The sequence below is a fragment of the Schistocerca cancellata genome, chromosome 1 (genome assembly GCF_023864275.1).
Source record: "Schistocerca cancellata isolate TAMUIC-IGC-003103 chromosome 1, iqSchCanc2.1, whole genome shotgun sequence".
Classification (NCBI taxonomy): Eukaryota; Metazoa; Arthropoda; class Insecta; order Orthoptera; family Acrididae; genus Schistocerca; species Schistocerca cancellata.
This window is the reverse complement of record NC_064626.1, coordinates 203,748,355-203,765,090: the sequence shown is the minus strand read 5'-3', so window position 1 is coordinate 203,765,090 and position 16,736 is coordinate 203,748,355. Positions and strand designations below refer to the sequence as shown.

The window sequence follows — 16,736 nt, the reverse complement described above, 5'->3', positions numbered from 1 at the left end:
TTCTTTCTTGGTCATCTATGTGCTCTTTGTAGCGTTCTTTCTCAAACTACATTTTGGCTTTTTCTTTTAAGCCATCTTGATTATTTTTCGACTGTGACTGCCTCAAGAAATATGTAAAGGTTTTTAACTGCCGCTACCAGTCACAAAATTTGTTAACTAATGTGTTATTTATTTATTTTGCGACATGTTTCGAGGGAATACCTCACATTCAAGCTATATAGCATTACAAAAACAATTACACAGTAAGGTCATACATATGTTAAACAGTCTTTTCATAGATGCTGTGGTTATCCTGTAGAAGAAAAGGAAACCTAGTAAGAGGCGATGTCGCTTGTGTTTTCATGAAAATGTTTTGTAAACATGCAAACATCAGTCAAGCTTACAAAGTGACTTCGCCTCTTACTAGGTTTTCTCTTCTTCCACAGGATAACCACAGCGTCTATGAAAAGGCTGTTTAACATCTGTATGACCTTATTGTGAAGTAGTTTTTGTAATACCATATTGCTTGAAGATGAGGTATTCCCTCGAAACATGTCGCACAATAAATAACTAATACATTAGTTAACAAATTGTATGACTGGTAACGGTAGTTAAAAACCTTCATACATTTTGGCTGTTTTCTTCGCGTCCATTCTTCTGAATCTCGAACCATTTCAGCCTGACTTCCACACGGGTCTTTAATTACATGATTAAGGAACATGTAAAATCAGTAGTAAGTAAGATAAATAAAATTCTTTCGCGAAGCGTTTGTGTCTTCGATGACTAGCTCATTAGGGACGATGGAAGACTAACGGTTGTTTCATCCAGGAAATTGCAACGCAATTGTCTGTTCCATTGTTTGGTCAAGTAACAAAACAATATAACCATATTGAAGTATGAGAGAATTGTCCAGGGATCGTTAAAAAAGAGTGGTAGAAGGAAAACTTACGTTGTTTTTACCCAAAACGTGAGCGACAAATTTTCTAGAAAAGGTACTGTTGATAATTTGAGCCATAGCTACATTGCCTACACAGTATACGTCGCGTAATGATCATGAATGTAACGAAAATTTCGGCACATGGAGAGAGGCATGTATGCCTTTTGTTGTGCAAAGTATAAGTATACGAAAATGCCCTATACGACCGTTTCTGAGCTCAGAAAATAAAAGCGAACTAGATAGTAAACATCAGGCTTTTTAAGCAGTGCTACAAGTAAACAAAACTGTGTGGCTCGCCATTGTACCTGTAGGAAGAAGAAGAAGGAAAAAAAAAACCGTTTGATGTCCTAGGGAGTGTTTAAGTCGCCCGAAATTTAAACGTAGTCTGGAGACAACACAATCTAGTATTTAGCATACAAGGAGAAATTATCATAGACGATGGGTGGATGAAATCATTGACCGAGACGTAAGGAAGGCATGGGTGGAACTGCCCTCATTGATTTTCAGCACATACGCTGAGAAGGCAATTAAAACTAGATTATAAACTTGAAAACACACGAAATAAAAACAAATTATCAGTACAACACACACACACATACATATACATATATATATATATATATATATATATATATATATATATATATATATATATATATACCTCGCGTTCTGTCTTCCAACACACATTAGAATGTAAAGAGACTCTCCAACGGCACAAGAGCGAGACGCTTCGGGTAGAAATTTATTCCATGTCCTTCGGAGAAGAAGATTTCTGTCGAGAGTCACAAGCTATGACCCAAAAACGAAGCCTTCAAGAAAATCTGAAAAAGCGAGAAATACTTTTGTCAACACAGCAATCTGGTTAGGCAAGATAGCCGGATACACGAAGACAATATTATTTGGAACAGCTTATAGTGCGCCCTTTTGGTGTTAATATGGAAAAGGAGAAAATGCTGTTTCGTTCGCGCAACACGCAACTAGATAAGTGGCTCGTAATTAAAACATCAGTCAAGTATTGGAGCTCCAGGAGCCGTCGGGTTCGCTTTGGTGAAAATCATGTTTATTAGGCAAATGACGATGTTGTGTCTAGTATGACAGCCAACCCGTTTGCTACTGTCGAACCAGCTGAGTTTTGCTTAGGCAGGAAACCGCATTGGAAGAGGCACAGAATTGTCATGTTGACTGTTCTAACCCAGCTTAATAAACACACACAATTTCTTTTGCCGGATGTTGATCCCTTACGCATTTACTTTACCCGAGTTCGTTGTTCTTAAATATTGGTAATTCATCCCTTGTGATACAGCAATAAACAAACCGTCTAGAATCAATGGAACAATAGTTTTCGTTCAGTATTAGTAATTCACAGTGAAAACAAAATTAATGGTTAGAGAATGTTTGCTGTGACTGTTTTAAGTGCTAGATTGTTGCAGAAACCTTCCTTTTATGTCTTGAGTCATGATGGACAAGGTTATATAGTACTTACATCAATTATGTTACAGTATATTAAATTATTCCCGAAAATAACTATCATAATTTGTGGTGTCTCATCTCGTGCCATAATTGTTTTGACACCATAGTCGAATCCGCATGAAGAAGACGGAGAGACATTCATGGAAGACAACAGGAGGGAATTGCCACACAGAAACATCGAGTGGTTCGTTACGGAAATAAAGCCCTTGGGAGAGAATTAAGCCATCCACTAATATTTAGCTTCAGTAACTTAAGAGGAACAAGTATGATATAAACGTCAAATTACAACTATACTGTCCAAAATTACTTGCAGAATGCCATATAAAGCTGCAGGACAGAATTTTCCTGTCCTGTATGAAACAAGTTCTTAATTTGGCCTTTTGTTCAACTCGCTCAAACACTTAATACCATTCATTGTTAAAAGACGTAACAAGAATCAGCGTGTTCACGAATGCCTGCATGATTTTATTATTTACAGAATTAGATTTTTAAGGGGTATATGCATTTCTTGATGACTGAATATTTTCGAATTATTGGATAGCATGCTTAAGTGTGCGAAAGACTGACAGACGCCCGTTGTATTTCATTATGAGCTACGCAATACAAGGTTATTTATGATTTGCCCATTTATTTCTAGCATAAAAAAATACGCAATTAATATTATGTGCGCATTAATTGAGTACAGTGGTAGAACTAGAGAAGCTGAGAATTACTTTGGCAAATATAAAAATGAAGATGACATATTTGTTATGCAGCAACTTACCATTCGTTGTACTTTGTGCATTCCCGACCTTCAGCTCGATCAACCTGTGTGGCCTTCAGTCCGAAGGCTTGGTTTGGTGTAGCTCTCCACACTAGTGTATCCGGTGCAAGCCTCTTCATCTCTGCCTACATCCATTGGAACCCGCTTACCGTACTGAAGCCTTGGCCTCTCTCTAAAATATTTACCCCACACTTCCCTGAATTACGAAGCAGTAGATTCATTCATGCCTTAGCATGTGTCCTATAAACGGATCTCTTCTGTTATTTATGTTGTGCCATAAATGTGTTATCTCACCAATGTCTCACCATTAGTTGTACGATATACCCATCAAATCTTCGGCATCCTCCCGTAGCAAGACATATCAAAGCTTGTGTTCTCTTTTCTCTGAACAGTGTTTGTCATCCACGTTTCATTTCCGTAAAAATAAACAACTCACGTCCGTGAAATTTCTTCGGTGAAGCTCGGGCTGTGAAGACTTGCAAATAAAGGTGTTTACTGCTTTGAGGATGGATGGATCTGGTTCCTCGAACGCCCTGATAATGTGTTGTGCGTATGATGCTTCTTTCTGCTATAACAATCATAATCATGCTGAGGCCAATCCCATTCTCAACAAAAAAGAAACCTGTTATAATTCTCTAACCCACACAACTTTTTTCTGGACTTAATAGCTTTGATGATTCTCCAGCTTAATCTTCATTTGCTAACTTTTCCTTCCCTGTTTATGAAACAGGGCTTTGTGTGTATTCAAAGCTTCATCGGTTGTTTCTGTCTCCTTACTAACGGAGAGAAGCGGATCACCATTAAATTTTCTTCCTCGTAGTAGGTACGTATCGAACACTCAGTCTCTCGTTTGACCTTTCATGTTAATCTCCTAGCCGGATGAATGACGTCGAACTTTTCCTTTCTGCCATTGTTTAGTGTCACAAGAGTGTCACTTTAATTAAAACGATAACCTTACAAAGCCGTACAAACTTACAACAAACAAAATTATAGCACACAGCTAACGATCATACCGGACAAGAAACTGCCTGAAACTGAAGCATGATGTAAGCGGGAAGCGAGGTAGCCGTGGGTGGGAGGTCAGCGACTGGCGATTGCTGTTGCTACGAGAGCCGTGGGATTGGCTGGAAGCCAGTGCCGTCGCCTCCCCCTACTTTCTTCCTTGTTATCAACCCTAATGTAATTTGATAATCATTTTTGCTATTATCAATCAGCCTTTGGGTGCAAACATGGCTCACTACATTTGAAGATAGGTAATTCTTTCCCTCTCTAATGATTGATCCTTGACTTTGAGCTTATGATCCGGTTACATTACATGACGAACATTGATGTGTTGTACCTTCCTACTTTTATTTAGTGTATGCATATTATATTTTAGGCGACGTATGCTGTAGAAATCCGGCATTTTCCGGTGAGTGTCAACGTTGAGTGTCGTAGAAGTCTGTAATTGGGAGAAAAAATTTCTTTGCACAGTTTAGACACTATTTTGTTCTATTTGTAGACGGATTTTCGTTACTTTCTGATTAGTCGTTTCATCACTATAATATCAAAGACAAGACGCTGCGATTAAGCTCATCATTTTAACTATTTCCAACAAAGAAACCCCAAGTGTAACCTTTAACTTTCTTTGGTTACATTTTATGTAATTAATAATCAATACTTACCGTGTTCGTCAGTTAGAGAGTTTGTAAAGTAACTGCGTTAGTGACGGTAATACATGGGAGGCTGCAGAAGGCAATAATATGGGAAACCGCAAGTGAGCGCTCGATGTAGGCTACACGGAGCTCTCGGTAACTATACAACGATACATATTTTACGTTTAACAGTCGATTACCTCGAATGAGTTTTGGAGGAAAGAGTGATGAATGAAATAAAACCTACGTTAATCGCTTTCGCTGCTGGCCGAGGTCTCGCTGTTGCTATTGCAGTCGTCTGCTTGGATCAGCAACGGTTCTATTGCTAAGTCAAGACAGTGGGCTCTTTATGCATCACTGTTTTCAAGTTTGTGTACGTGACTCACTGAAGTCCTCTAGACACTTTGGGGAACACCTTAGAGAACCGATACAACTGAAAAGTATCATCTATCTTCAAATTCCTGTTCTCCTGTGGTACATTGTTTTTGACATACAGGGTGTTACAAATAGGTACGGCCAAACTTTCAGGAAACATTCCTCACACACAAAGAAATAAAATGTTATGTGGACATGTGTCCGGAAACGCTTACTATCCATGTTAGAGCTCATTTTATTACTTCTCTTCAAATCACATTAATCATGGAATGGAAACACACAGCAACAGAACGTACCAGCGTGACTTCAAACACTTTGTTACAGGAAATGTTCAAAACGTCCTCCGTTAGCGAGGATACATGCATCCACCCTCCGTCGCATGAAATTCCTGATGCAGCCCTGGAGAAGGGCGTATTGTATCACAGCCGTCCACAATACGAGCACGAAGAGTCTCTACATTTGGTACCGGGGTTGCGTAGACAAGAGCTTTCAAATGCCCCCATAAAATTAAAGTCAAGAGGGTTGAGGTCAGGAGAGCGTGGAGGCCATGAAATTGGTCCGCCTCTACCAATCCATCGGTCACCGAATCTGTTGTTGAGAAGCGTACGAACACTTCGACTGAAATGTGCAGGAGCTCCATTGTGCATGAACCACATGTTGTGTCGTACTTGTAAAAGCACATGTTCTAGCAGCACAGGTAGAGTATCCCGTATGAATTCATGATAACGTGCTCCATTGAGAGCGCCCCCCCCCCCCCCCCCAGGGGGTCCACAACTCTTTTGTCGATATGTGCGTGGCGAGCACGGGGCCCCGAGCCATTGCAGCCTTCTTTCTCTCCAGGGCTGCATTTCCTTTCCCTTTCCCTTCCCCTCCTTGCTCCTTTCCCCTCGCCCTCTCCCTCTCTTGGTGTCCTTGCTTATGTTGGCCCCGCTATCCTCCTGGTTCTGTTGGTTTTCTAATTCTGCTTTGTTGCATAATCATCTCCTCCTTTTGGCATTCCTTGGTCCCCCTCTGGGGTTTGACCTCCATTACAAAATTTCTCCTCCGTAGTGTGAGCCATTTGGGGAAGAGCACCTTACCTAGTGTCTCCGACGTGCGCCCTCCTAGTACATTCCATCTTTTCTTTCACGTCGTTGTCTGATGCTAGGGTGCATAGCCAGCCCGTGTGGTGGGGTCGCTATGTACCCTTTTGGTTGAGCCCCCTGAAAACACAGGGATCACACTTCTGATACCTGAGCTGTGACCTCCTCATGCATGCCTTGGAGTGGTTGCTCGTCCTCCTGGAGCATCGGAACTCCCGGCAATGGCCGCCGTGCCAGACGGCCCTTGCTGTGGCTGGGTGGCGCCCGTGAGGAGAGCCCCTGATCGGAGTGGGTGGTATCAGGGCGGACGCTATGTAAATGAAACGCATACGGGTCCAGAACTCTGGCCGTTCTTCTGCGGCCGTCTCTCTGCGTGGAACTGATTCCTCAAGTGCTGCTTCTCTTGCCCCTTCGGCCTTCCCTTCCATGGCTACCCCCTGGGAAGAGGGTCAGGCCCGTCGGCTAGGGGCAAAACCTTTCCCCCGTTACCTAGTTTGCACCAGGACTGATGGAGATACTTTCACCAATACCAAACCTTTATTCTTTGTGGAACACATTGAAGACAAGTTTGGCGAAGTGGACTCCCTGAGCAAGATGCGGTCGGGTTCGTTGCTGGTAAAAACTGCTTCAGCTGCCCAATCTGCGGCCCTTCACGCCTGTACCCATCTTGGCACAATACCTGTGTCCAATACCCCCCACCAGTCTCTAAATATGGTACAAGGTGTGATTTTTCACAGGGACCTCATCCTTCAAACTGATGAGGAACTTCGGGACAATCTCGGATGGCGGGGTGTTCACTTTGTTCGGCGTGTTCAGAAGGGTCCTAAAGACAATCATATTGATACTGGTGCATTTATCCTGGCCTTTGAAGGGGATACCCTCCCTGAGAAAGTTAAGATTATGGTCTATCGTTGTGATGTGAAGCCGTACATCCCACCTCCTATGAGGTGTTTTAAGTGCTTGCGTTTTGGACACGTCTTCCCGCTGTTCACAGGCCCCTCTCTGTGGTGACTGTGGACGTCCACTCCGTGAGGGGAGTCCCTGTGTTCCCCCATTTGTCTGTGTAAATTGTCATGCTAGTCATTCTCCACGTTCACCAGATTGCCCAGTATATAAGAAGGAAAAAAAGATACAGGAGTATAAGTCCCTCGATCGTTTAACCTACACAGAGGCCCGTAAGAAATATGCAAGACTCCACCCTGTGTCCATGACATCTAGTTACGCCTTGGTTGCATCTTCACCCCTTCCTCCCCCTTCCTTAACCCCATCCCAGACCTCTCTCCTCCCCCCCTCCCCTGCGGCACACGCACCTTCTCCTCTGGGCGCTGCTCCCCCTCCCCAGCCGGAGAAGTGTCCCACTCCTTCGGCGTCTGCCGGTCAAGGGCGCCTCTCCCGGGATGCCCCTTCCCGGCACCTTCCAGGCCAAAGGTCTGCTGCCGCGCGACGAGCGCGAGAGTCGCGGTCTGTCGGCCCCCAGGTCGCCCGGTCTCTTTCTGTTCCTGATCTTGCTGCAGCTGGCTCCTTCATGCCACACAGCCCTCCTCGATCGCAGCCTGAACGGAAGAAGAAACATAAGTCCCGGGACAAAGAGCCTCTGGTGTCACCGGAGGTCCCTTCCCCGACTTCACAACCGGATTCTGACCTGTCGTTCATGGATGTCGCCCCCTCCTTGTCGGTGACGGGTGGGGACCCGGCGGTATGACTGGATTTAAAGTGTTCAGCCCCCAATTAAACCATAGTTCTGTGGTTCTCCAATGGAATTGTAATGGATACTATCGCCACCTTCCGGAATTGAAATCCCTTCTTTCGTCCTACTCTGCAGCTTGTGTGGTTCTCCAGGAATCTCATTTTACTGATGCTCACTCACCGACCCTCCGTGGTTTCCGTGTTTTCTGTCGAAATCTGGTCGGACCCCTGCGGGCTTCTGGTGGCGTTTGTACATTGGTCCGTACAGACATTGCTAGCACGTGGATTCCTCTTCAAACTACATTGGAAGCGGTTGCTGTTAGGGTCCACTTTGACTCTGCAATCACAGTTCGCAATCTTTATTTCCCTCCTGACAGGACTCTTACACCTGCTACCTTAAGCGCCCTTCTTCAGCAACTCCCTCCTCCCTTCCTCCTCCTCGGGGATTTTAATGCTCATCATCCTTTGTGGGGCAGTGCCTTTCCATCTAGACAAGGTCTTCTTATAGACCAATTTATTGCAGACCACGACCTGTGCCTTCTTAATGATGGCTCCCCTACTCATTTCAGTGCCGGTCATGGTACCTTTTCTGCCATTGATCTTTCTCTTTCTTCTCCCTCTCTCCTCCCTTCATTACACTGGTCGCCACACGACGACCTTTGTGATAGTGACCATTTCCCGTTGATTATCACGCTCCCTTCCCGCTCCCCGATGGACAGGTTGCCTCGTTGGTCTTTCCAACGCGCCGATTGGCCTCTATACACTGCATAGGTCGCGTTTTCTCCCTCTTTGTCGGGTTGTATTGATGACGTCCTACGTGACGTGTCTGACGCGATTGTTCGCGCTGCTAGCCTTGCTGTCCCGCGCTCATCTGGACCATTCCGTCGCCGGCAAGTCCCGTGGTGGAGTACGGCTATTGCCATTGCCATCCGTGATCGCCATCGAGCTTTGCAACACTTTAAGAGCCACCCATCCGTAGCCAGCCTTACTACCTTTAAACGCCTTCGCGCTAAAGTCCGTTATTTAATCAAACAGAGCAAGCGGATATGTTGGGAACGATTCGTTTCTTCCCTTGGTTCTACTGTCCCTCTGTCACGGGTATGGGCTACACTTCGCTCTCTCCAAGGTTGCCATCGGCAGTCCACCCTCGCAGGCCTTCACCTCCCAGATGGCATTTGTACGGACCCATTAGTTCTTGCAGAACATCTAGCGACCCATTTTGCAGTGGCATCAGCGTCAGCCTCCTATCCAGCTGCTTTCCTTCATCAAAAACAGCGGGCTGAAGCTTCCACCTTATGTTTCACCCCTTGTGAGTCAGAATCTTACAACGAACCTTTTACTGAATGGGAATTTCTTTCTGCTCTATCTTCTTCTCATGATACGGCCCCTGGCCCAAATTCCATTCATAACCAACTGCTTCAACATCTCAGTGCTCCACAACGGCAACATCTTCTTCACCGTTACCTGGTACAGCAGCAACTTCTCTGACGCTGACATTAGGGTTATCGTCAACTGCACGAAGAATTGCCTCGTCCATTGCAGGTGTCCTCGTCGTTCTAGGTCTTCCCCAGTTGCGAGTCATAGGCTGAAATGTTCCGTGCTCCCTAAGACGCCGATCAATTGCTTCGAACGTCTTCCTGTCGGGACACCTTCTTCCTGGAAATCTGTCTCGATACAAACGTGCTATTGCCCCGTGCTAACCCATACATCAAATGGGCATCTGCCAACTCCGCATTGGTAAACATTGCACTGACTGCAAAACCACGTTCGTGATGAACACTAACCTGCTGATGCTACGTACTGATGTGCTCGATGCTAGTACTGTAGAGCAATGAGTCGCATGTCAACACAAGCACCGAAGTCAACATTACCTTCCTTCAATTGGGCCCACCAGCGGTGCATCGAGGAAGTACAGTACATACTGACGAAACTAAAATGAGCTCTAACATGGAAATTAAGCGTTTCCGGACACATGTCCACATAACATCTTTTCTTTATTTTTTTTGTGTGTGAGGAATGTTTCCTGAAAGTTTGGCCGTACCTTTTTGTGACACCCTGTATATGGAAATAAGTTCAGTGCCGTTGAATTCTCGCAGTGTCAGTATCGTTGAATTCTCGCAGTGCGTCAAAAACAACCACAGAAGTTCAATTTCCTTGTCCACCGCGCAATACATTTTCCGAAAGGCATTCTTGTGTCTTGAAGTGTGGTTGCGTGTATTCCAGTAGACCGGCTTTAGTAAATTCCTCGTACGATGTGACTATAGATGAAAGCGCTACAGTATTGCTTTCTGTCCATCCAGTAACATAGTACTTTATCTCTGTCTCATAGATTGATTTCTTGATACTGCCTTTATCATCGTCTGATATCGAGCGTGCGCTAAATCAGTTGCAGATCTGTGTGATGAATGTGTGTTAGATCATCGTGTAAAAATTTGAAGGAAGTAGGTCAAAAACTTCTCGAAATTTTTGGTAATGACGTACAGCCATTATATATCTGTGTGTGTGTGTGTGTGTGTGTGTGTGTGTGTGTGTGTGTGCGCGCGTGTGCGTGTGCAATATATATAGCCTATGTCATTTCAAGTTTTTATTAGGCTACTAACCACTCGTGGTAATGTGAGCATTCATCTCAGAATGATGAAATGAAATGTGTGACGAGGGCCTCCCGTCGGGTAGACCGCTCGTCTGGTGAAAGTCTTTCGATTTGACGCATAATCTGTACCTACCTTTTGCCCAGTTACACGTAAGCCCCATTTCCAATGGGGTGCATTATAATCCTTTTTCCAGAACCGGGCGGTATATTAATTCCTTCTTTCCAGCCGTCCCACTCTGAACTTTCTCTGTGATAAACGTTTACATTTTCTGACACACACACAAACTCTGACCATTGTAATAAATTGTTTATCCAGCCACACCAACTCTCATTAGTGCAGCAATAAACAGTCCATCAATTGTTTCGAAAGTGCAATGGTTCCCACTAGAAAACGCCTATTTTTTACAACCACATTTTCCACAAGCAAAGGTAAAGTTTTTATATCTGAAGACCAGTTTTCGAATATCGCGCCTCGTAGCAGGTAAATCTTCCACTTCAGTCTTAAACTTGTCCAGCACGGCTGCTACTGTTGGAAACTGCTCTTCCACATAGCGGCCGTGAATTTTCCTTCTTATGAGTCCCCGTGTAAATTGGTCCAATGCTAACTTCTGTCACCTGCCTGACGTCTTTTTTGGTGATAAGAGACATGAAGGTCCTCAATATTCTCTCGAAATTCGCTTCACTGTGCTTTCACTAACATAGACACATTTGGACTTTACTGGCTAGGATAAGGAACTGCCACGCCCTGTTCTTTATCAGCTTCGAAGTAAACAGGCATACTTATCGCTATAAGCTTTCCACAGATACGTAAATCATGCATGGTTTCATCCACGTGCAAGGCAACTAGTTTTGTTAGACATTAACACATGGCGAAAGGAGCGCGACTATTCAAGATTATTTCCCAGCTGACTAAAAGCCTCGATTTAAACACTGCAGCAATCAAATGGAAATACTGTTCAGAGATCCGGCAACATGGCATACACGAGCACGAGGCGCCTAAAGACGCAGAAGCAAATAAATTAAAGATGTTACAAACGGAAGCGCAAAAAAACAAAAAGCAGAATACGGCTCTGCTGGCGGCAACGCCTATACAAGAAAGTGTCTGGCGCAGTTGTTAGATCGGTTATTGCTACAACAATGGCAGGTTATCAGGATTAAAGTGAGTTTCAACGTCGTGTTAAAGTCGGCGCACGAGCGATGAGACACAGCCCCCCCCCCCCACCCCCACCCAGGGGGCTCTCCACTCTATGTGGGTTTGTGCTTGGCTACCAGTGGCTCCAGCCTTTGCAGCATTTTTTTCCTTCCTTGCTGCATGTCTATCCTCTCGCTATTCTTTTTCCTCTCCCATGGGGAACGTGTATGGTGTGTTATTGGGAATGTTCTGCAAGGTCTGTCACTTACGTAAGAACAATCTCACCATTGTTTTTCGCTCCCTTTTCCTTTCTTTATTTCCCTTCTCCCCTTTTTCCTCCACTTCGGCGTTTGAGGTTCCTCTTCTTCCTCCCTGTGCACTCCTGAAGGCCGGCCCACGCGTCTGACGCGTTTTAACAGGTGACTGGATAACGCGTAATTCCCGGCGGCCCCGAGTCGACAGGTAGGGTTCGGACGTACCCCTGGTGCAAGTCAGGCCCAGGGAGGGGTGTTTGCCTGAGCTGCAACCTTCCCAAATTGTCGATTGGTCCCTCTGTCAGGTATACGGGAGGTGTGAACAATCACCTAAGGCGGGTGCGCCCCCCTTGTGAATGGGGCCATCAGCTGGAAGGAGTGCGCCATCGGAGATGCTGGAAATCATAGGGGATTTCCTCACGTTGAGTCAATCATCTTCACAATCAGCGTCTACAAAACGTAAACGGAATGAGGCTAATGATTAAGAGACCCTTTCCACTGCACCACAGTTCCTCGTGGTCTCGCCTATTTAGACGGTCAGTCCTTTGCCATGGTAAATCCGTTTATAATTCAGTAAGGTGCTGATAAAATTGCCAGCCCTGTGAAATCCTGCTCTAATTTACAGAATGGCACTTTGCTTTTGGAGGCTAATTCTTATTCTCAAGCACAACTGTTTGCCCCCCCCCCCCCCCTATTCCACGGCTGCCCTCTATGTGTCAAGGCCCATAGAATTTTGAATTAATTCTTCCTATGTTGTTATTTACACCAGGCTGCTCGACTGTCTAACCGAGGCCGAAATCCACTCTTACCTCTCCGATCAGGTTGTCATTGCCGTCCACCGGGTAATGAAAAAGGTAGAGTCCTCCTTAGTGCCCACCCGCACTCATTTTCTCACCTTTGACAGAGTGGTGCTTCCGTCCAAGGTCAAAGCAGGCTATGAAATTATCACAGTCCGGCCGTACATTTCTAACCAAATGCGCTGCTACCAGTGTCATCGATTCTGCCATACTAGAACGTCCTGTCGGCACCCAGCCAAACGTGTAGCCTGTGGTAAGGATGTGCAAGAGGTCAATTGCCCACCTCCTCCTCCCCACTGTATCAACTGCAATGGCGGCCATGCCACCCCCTACTGGGATTGTCCTGTGTATCTTGATCAGCAGGCTGTCCAAGAGATCTGGGTAAAGGAAAAAGTGCCTTACCCAGTCGTTCGCAAGTTCTGGCTAGTCGCAAAACCTGTGTTATCCTGTCTGGCACATATAGTTACGTTCTTGTTACCTCTCGCTCCATGAAGGACATGGCCACGCAGACATGCGACCTCAAATTCAGCTCAGAGGTTATGAAATCTCCCAGTGTCAAGGTAGCATCGCCATCCCTGCGTCCAGCTGTGCAACAAGCCATCAAACATTCGCTCCAAAGGGCGAAGACACCAGCAACACAACAGGTAGGCCAGAAAGGACGGGAGGAGTACTCCCATGGAGACTTCCTACATCCCTTCCTCTAACCATATAGGTTTGAAGAAGTCCACCAAAGGCAAATGGTCCTCTCCTTCGCCAACTTGAAGATCCTCTTCGACAGTGCCAAGTGATACCTGGCCGGCCTCTGTGTCGTCAGTGCGCACCACCAACCGTTTTTCAGCGTTGGTCTCCACAGCCGACAGCACAAGCAAGCCAATACTTCTGTGGACCTTATGGAGCAGGATCCTCCTGCTTCGGTGCCTTGTAGTAGCGACTCTTCACAGGCCGCCACTCGGCAGCCGCCTATGTGACACCTCTACATCTCTTCCTCATCATGACTCTCCTCCAGTGGAACATTCGCGGCCTTCGGCCCCACAAAGAGGATTTACGGCTGCTTTTAGCATCGCAGCATCCCCTTGTACTCTGCCTTCAAAAAACGAAATTACGCCCTCACGACCGCTTTGAGCTTTCACATTTCCTACCAGTTCGTTTTCACCTTCCCCCTGAGGCTGGCAGTCTTCTCGTGGGGGTGTCATGCTGCTCATGCGGGTTGCCGTTCATAGTCAGCCCATCTCGCTGACTACCCAACTTCAAGCTGTTGCAGTTCGCCTATTCTTTTCTCATTTTTTCTCCTCTGTACCATTTATGTACCTCTATCATTCAGTCACCAGAGCAGACTTCCTTCAGCTTTTTTGGCAGATACCTCCCCCATTTTTGCTACTCGGTGACTTTAATGTGCATCATCCCCCATAGGGTTATCCCAGGACCTGTCAGAGAGGTGCCCTCTTGGCTGACCTTCTTAACCAACTTAACCTCTTCTGCCTTGACACTGGAGCGCCCACTTTCAGTTCTGACTCCTCGCACACCTATTCCCATTTGGACCTAGCCTTCTGCACTGCCCAGGTTGCCCATCGTCTTCATCGGTTCGTTCTTTCTGACACCCGATCGAGCGACCATGTCCCGTGTGCTATCCGTTTGCTGACTCCTACCCCCACCCCCATCTGCGTGCATGCCCAAATGGCAGCTTACTAAGGCTGACTGGAAGCATTACTCCTCCCTGGCGACCTTCGAAGACCAAGATTTCTCCAGTTGTGATGACCAGTTGGAATATCTCACAAACGTTATCCTTACTGCAGCAGAACGTTCCATTCCTCTCACTTCCTCTTTACCATGTCGTGTCCCAGTCACTTGGTGGACTGAGGCATGCCGCGACGCAATTCGCGCAAGGAGACGTGCTCTCCGCGTTTTTAACCGTTATCCTTCGATGGCAAACTGCAGTCGTTATAAACAGATGCGTGCAAAGCGTCACCTTCGGGATGGCAAAAGAGCTAGCTGGATTTCATTCACTAGTTCTTTTACAGTTCTACCCCTTCCTCTGTCGTGTGGGCCAACCTCCGACAGCTCTCTGGGACCAAGATCCATTCTCCAGTTTCCGGTCTGGCAGTAGCAGACGATATCATTGTGGACCCTGTTGCTATCTCCCAACACCTTGGGCTGCCATTTTGCGGACATTTCGAGCTCTTCCCACTGTCACCCTGCCTTCATCCATCGGAAATGAGCGATTGAGGCTTGGATGATACCCTTCTCTTCTCAGGATCGTGAGTACTACAATGCCGCCTTTACTATGAGGGAGCTAGATCATGCTCTCCGTTTATCCCGATCCTCCGCACCAGGGCCAGACGCCGCCACATTCAGATGTTGCAGCACCTTTCCCTTGCGGGCAAGCACTTTCTGCTTAACACGTACAACCGCATCTGGGCAGAGGGCACATTTCCTGGACATTGGCGTGAAGCCACCATCAGACCCATAACTAAGCCCGCTAAGGACAAAAACCTTCCTTCTATCTACCGCCCCACCTCTCTCACCAGCTGCGTTGCAGCGTGATGGAACTTATGAGTATCGTGGCTTGAGTCTCGCAATTTCCTGACGAATGCACAGTGTGGATTTAGAGTGCGGCGTTCTGCAGTTGACCATCTCGTCACTTTGTCCACCCATGTCATGAATGGTTTTATGCGGAAATCCCAGACTGTGGCCGTGTTTTTCGATTTGGAGAAGGCCTACGACACCTGCTGGAGAACTGGTATCTTCCTTACTCTTTATACGTAGTCATTCCGTGGCCACCTGCCCTGTTTCTTTCAGGAAGTTTTAAAAGAACGAGTTTTCAAGATGCGTGCGGGTTCTGCCTTGTCGCACACCTTTATCCAGGAAAACGGTGAGCCTCAGGGTTCCGTCCTGAGCATCGTCTTCTTTGCTATCGCCATTAGCCGTATAATGGTCTCACTCCTGGCATCTCCGGCTCCCTTTTTGTTGAAGATTTTGCTATCTATTGCAGTTCTCCACGGACATGTCTCACTGAGCGGCGTCTTCAGCGATGTCTTGATCGTCTTTACTCCTGGAGCATCTACAAAGGCTTTCGTTTTTTCACTGACAAAACCGTCCGTATGAATTTCTGGCGGTGCAGTTGGTTTCTCCCACCATCTTTACATCTTGGGCCTCTTGCCCTTCCGTTCGTTAAAATTACGAAATTCCTGGGACCCATGCTCGACAGGAAACCCTCTAGGTCCTCCCATGTGTCTTACCTGGCAGCCCGCGGTCTGTATGCTGAAGCTGCTGAACTACCATTGTCCTACCGCCGTGACTTCCTCCTCAGCAAGTATGCATGCCGTTTGCCTGCCATGCGTGTCTCCCCCCCCCCCCCCCCCCATCCTATGCCTCCTTCTTCGATGATTCCTTTGATCGCCAGTATGGGATGCGTCCCTTTTCTCTGTTATCTACTGGAGTCCGCTTTCGGCGCCAGATCCGGCAGCTTAACTTCACACCACCTGCAACTTTCCGTGTGGGTGTGAACCCTTCACCACCTTGCCTTCTTGAAGCGGCCCATGTTAACCTTGGCCTTCATTCGCTTCATAAGGACACTACTCGAGCCTCACTCTATCACCTTCAGTTTCACGACCCTCGTATGGAACTTAGAGATAGTACCTTTGTATTCAATGATGGCTCTCGGACTGACCGTGGGTTGGGTGTGCCTTCGTCATTGGCACTCGTGTCTTTCTATATCGGTTTCCGGCACACTGCTCAGTATTTACAGCCAATCTCTTCGCCCTGTATCAGGCCACGGAGTACGTCCAGCGACACACCCTTTTCAATTGCGTCATCTGCTCAGACTCACTTAGCACCCTTCAAAGTCTATGTGCGCTATACACCGCCCATCCCTTAGTGCAGTTGGGTCCAGGGAAACAGTCACTTGCGTACTCTTGGTGTAGCCAATGTGACGCTTTTGTGGGTTCCTGGTCAAGTCGGTCGGCCGGGAACTGACACTGCAGCCAAGACTGCAGTCCTTCTATCTCAGCCCACTAGTTGCTGTGTTCCCTCTGATGATC

The 16,736-nt window shown here is 46.5% G+C and overlaps 2 protein-coding genes across 7 annotated transcripts in view; one reads left to right on the top strand and one right to left on the bottom strand.

Annotated features, from left to right (window-relative positions):
* Positions 1-16,736, top strand: part of LOC126168566 (double-stranded RNA-specific editase 1) — a 152,469-nt gene that overhangs the window by 52,459 nt on the left and 83,274 nt on the right. The window lies entirely within an intron of this gene.
* Positions 1-16,736, bottom strand: part of LOC126168613 (tyrosyl-DNA phosphodiesterase 2-like) — a 182,140-nt gene that overhangs the window by 126,891 nt on the left and 38,513 nt on the right. The window contains exons 1-2 of one of the 6 annotated variants that reach the window (XM_049920577.1): positions 3,150-4,170; positions 1,578-1,737 (exon numbers count right to left, since the gene is read on the bottom strand). The exons of 3 other annotated variants lie outside the window; for them this stretch is intronic. The gene's annotated coding sequence lies outside the window, so the exon portion shown is untranslated. Of the gene's footprint in view, positions 1-1,577; positions 1,738-3,149; positions 4,171-16,736 lie in introns of those variants that run through there. 2 more of the 6 variants (XM_049920576.1, XM_049920575.1) reach the window with 2 other exon arrangements.